At 34.5% G+C, this 4351-nt stretch overlaps 1 non-coding gene across 1 annotated transcript; it reads right to left on the bottom strand.

Annotated features, from left to right (window-relative positions):
- Nucleotides 1-1273: 1273 nt before the first annotated feature.
- On the bottom strand, nt 1274-1380 carry LOC111897291 (small nucleolar RNA R71). Its single transcript, XR_002852178.1, has one exon. It is a non-coding gene; the product is annotated as a small nucleolar RNA R71 (small nucleolar RNA).
- Nucleotides 1381-4351: the final 2971 nt, after the last annotated feature.

Below are 4351 nucleotides of genomic sequence, written 5' to 3'. Positions count from 1 at the left end.
CATATATAATAATCCTATATATTTCTCACATAGCTCGATTATCTTTAATAATCAATTATGTGTTTACTTGTGTAAGATCATTACATAGTAGTTAATGAATCGGTGAAAACATTAGGATATCGGATCAAGACTTCTAATAATATTTATATATGTAACCAACTGACTTAATCCATGTTTAGAAACTAATCATTGGAAAAAAGGGGATTCAAAGCTAAACGAAAGTATCTTCATAACCTTGACAACAATCGTTCTTAGTTAAGTGTTTTCTTAGTTAATCAAATAGTTAAGTTAATTTGAACATGCAAAATCTAATAAAAACCCCTTCTTAGTTAATGTTTTTAGATTAATTTTTAGTAGTTATTTTATTAGCTAAATTATGTTCCTTGTGTTCGATACCCAACTTACTTTACTATATTATAAACTGACTAGGTACATTGCCTATAAGTTTATTAGTAGATAAGTTAGTTTGGTTTATAAATCTAAAATTGATAGGTATATCTTTTGCGCATCAAGTTTTTGGTGATTTTGTCTGGGAACAATGATTTCAGTTGTTAATTTAATTTCTGTAAGTTAATCGATTCTTTTTGTTGTGTTAAAACCACAAAAAGGTAATTTTCGACATTTAATAAATTTTTCTGTTTTTACAATTCTCACGACATGAGCTTTACCTCTCACGACGTGAGTCCTGCTTTTTTAGTTTTTATTTATTTTGCTTTTTAGTTCGTTTTTATATATTTTTTGTTTCAGTAATATATGACCAGGGGATCACAGCTTCCTATCATACCACCATTCGAAGATCCACAATCTGCTTTTCCACCAGAAGAAGGATAAAAAGGTTGACGAAACAATTAGAAGTTTTTAGTCAGACAAAGGTTTCGAAAGTTTTGAGAAAACTCCTAACAAGAAAGGTATTGGGCATGAACCAGAAACTGAGACGATTCAGAAGACAAAATAAAAATCGAGGTAACATAGCGTAGATGATGATGGAAGTGTATAAGAAGTGGATGCGTAACGACAACGGTCCGGGTCTTATCCCACCTGCAATACCATCTGCAACTAACTTTGAACTTAAAGGCCACATTCTTGCAAGGCTAAAAGACATATCATTTTCCAGGAAAGATTATGAAGATGCCTTTAGGCATATCAATGAATTATTCGACATTACAAACTATTTCAATGTTCCGAATGTTTCAAGAGAAGCGGTTTTACAGAGGATGCTTCCAGTTAAATATGGTGAAGCATTCGTTGAGAAATTCCCCCTTCAAAGGTAGCCAAACTCAAAAAGAAGATAGCGAATTTCCAACAAGAAATTGGAGAGTCCTTATATGAAGCTTGGGAAAGATATAAGGGATTGCTTATAAATTGCCCTCAGCATGACTTAAATGTGCAACAAGAAGTTTCCATAGTCTATGATGTGGTTAATGTGACAACAAGGCAACTCCTTGATTTTCAAGGACTCTAGAGGATACTATAACCCACGAGAGGATGTTACAAATGGTAAAGGAAGTGGAGATGGAGGAAGTGAGAGCTTTGCAATGGTTTTAGGGAAATGGAAGAATATGGATCGAAGGATTACAAAGATGGGTCAGTCGATTCATGACATACAAGTAGGGTGTGACAATTGTAGTGGATCACACTTAATGAAATATTGCGATTTTGATGAAAATGGAAACTAAAAAGCGCAAGTATGATACACAAGTGGTGACCGATTTAATAAAGATTGGAGGAAGCCCAAGAAAGAATGTGTCACACACCGGCCGTCGGCAGAAACACCGGGCAGTGTAACATCATTTCTCGTATCATAGTTATCAACTTCCTGAAAACACATGCATTTAAAAATACGTCAATATAAAGTTGGTGAGTCCACAGGTTTTGACTCCATATAAAAATAACACATTTTCCAAGTTCAAAAGTATAGTTTTGAAAGTATTATTTTCAGTTTCCAACGTTTAGTATATATATCCTAGGTATAATGGTTTACTTACCAAATAAATATATACCTATAAGTCTCATATATTATAAATATAAATGTTTGCAATTCCATACAAACTAAGTTGTTACGTATAAATCTTATTTCAATTCTATATGAGTAAAACCGCTACGTATAAATCTATTTTAATTCTATACGAGTAAAACCACTACGTATAAATCTATTTAATTCTATACGAGTATGTGTGTTAGGTATAATTATCTACTTAATATACAAGTAGTACCTGGGGTATAAGTAGGGGGAAACTTATACTTAACATTAATACTTGTATAATGACGAAGTATAATGTTTCTAACAAGTTGCTACCATGAGTCTGTAACTGCGACTGTATGACTTAGTTTTATATGTCTTATTATTATTACAAGGATCACACATTTCCGTGGTACAAGGATTACACCTTGCTGTAGTACAAGGATTACACCTTGCGGTACTACAAGGATCACACCTTGTAGTAGTTTCCGCACGCTTTATCGACGTCGGAAGGTAGTAAATTAGGCAAGTTCGTCACCCGAATACCATTGGGAAGGAGCTAGAAACCACGGGTAGGGTTGTCATGCTCACACGTGATTAACAAATACAGGTCAGAGGACTTTCACTAAGATCCCCAAATCTTAGATGATGAATATAATAGCTCATGTAGACTTTGACGACATTCTATAGTTCTAACAACAAAAGCATTTTCATGTCTAAAACCCTAAGTTACTAGACTATGCTTTTAAATAGTACTCCTAATTTCATAACACTTAGGCAGTATAACAACTATAACTTGAAGTAAAACCAGGTTTTATCTTGACATAAAACCAATAATAACAACATACTTTATAAATTAACATATAGATCTTTCGAATATAACTTCGGAACTATATCGTACACAACATATATATAGAATCCTAATTATAACTCAAGATCCACATTAGTATAATAACATGCTAACAAGTTGATAATAGTTGTATATATTCAAAATATTATATTTAGAATAACTATATCCCGGTTAAATAACTATCTACGTTGATACTAATATAGACATAATAGTAACGTATATACAATATTTAGCATGTGTTTTCCCCCGAAAATATTAGAAAGTGGGGCCATGAAACTCACCTTAATAGCGTGATTTTATGTAACCTAAGCAGAAATGGTCAACGGTACGAGGTCGTCGGGGCTCGGGAAGCGAAACGGCTTCAGCAAATGAGAGAGAGAGAAAGAGAGAAAAGAAATGGTGTAAGGAGAAAGGAGGCTGGAATTGCTATTTATAGGCTGATTTTTGGCCTCTCACGACGTGAGAATGATAGATTCACGTCGTGAGCTATGGCAAGAGTCATCTCGTAGCTTTAACGCGTGTTTTCTAGCCCTGATTCATGTCCTGCAGCGTCCTCACGTCGTGAGAAAACCTAGCTCACGTCGTGAGCTTTTGGGTTATCGTTCCGTAGACTTCTATATGGAAAATGAGGTGGTTTGACTCCTCACGTCGTGAGTTTTTAGGCTCACGTCGTGAGTCCAGTCAGATTAGGGTTTCTGATACGTGTCGTGCTCTCAGACAGCTGTAACTTCGGAAGGTGGTAACTTTTGCATACGAACTCCGTTTTTTACGTTCTTTATATCCAAGCGTAGGTATTTACGAGCACTACAACTCTCTTTTAGACCCCAATAGCTAATTCTAAGGCTATTTTAAATTCCTTGTATTATAGAGATTTATAGTGTTCGGTTTATCATAACTTCTTCATGCGAAGTCAGATTTAGACGTTCTCTATATTTTTGGAATCGTATGGACGTATACTTTGAGTTGTATCATAAAACATGTATGAAAATTCATACTTTAACATGAATTACATAGTAAGTTTATCACGTTACTAGTTTAAAAAAATCACATTACATGATTGGCATAATCACATGTGATTGTTTTTGACCTATTTTGACTGGTGTTACAGAATGGTTGTCTTACGATGAATACTAGAAGAAAAAAGAAGAAAAGTATTTGCAAATCGAATGAGGCTTCTACCAAAATAAGTAACCACCATCGGAGAAGAAACCTGACTTTGAGTCAATGCTTAATAGGTTTACGGAAGCTTCTAAGAAAAAACATGATGCTACTGACGTTACAATTATAAACCAACAAGCTTCCATTAAAAACATCGACAATCAACTCGGGAAATTGACTAAACTCGTTAACAAAAGATTACCACCCAAAATCCCAATCCCAAACCGCAACCACATGTCATGGACATAACCACTGAAGAAGACCCTCATTCTAAGGCTCTAATGATCCATAATGTAGCCTCGAATTAGCTAGATCCATAGCTAAATAAGATGAAGATCAAAGAAAAAGAGCAAATTAGTTCCCAATTCTCACGATGTAAGCAG

This window comes from Lactuca sativa, chromosome 5 (genome assembly GCF_002870075.4).
Source record: "Lactuca sativa cultivar Salinas chromosome 5, Lsat_Salinas_v11, whole genome shotgun sequence".
Taxonomy (NCBI): domain Eukaryota; kingdom Viridiplantae; phylum Streptophyta; class Magnoliopsida; order Asterales; family Asteraceae; genus Lactuca; species Lactuca sativa.
The sequence above is the reverse complement of the archived record's forward strand: the minus strand, read 5'-3'. Positions and strand labels throughout refer to the sequence as shown.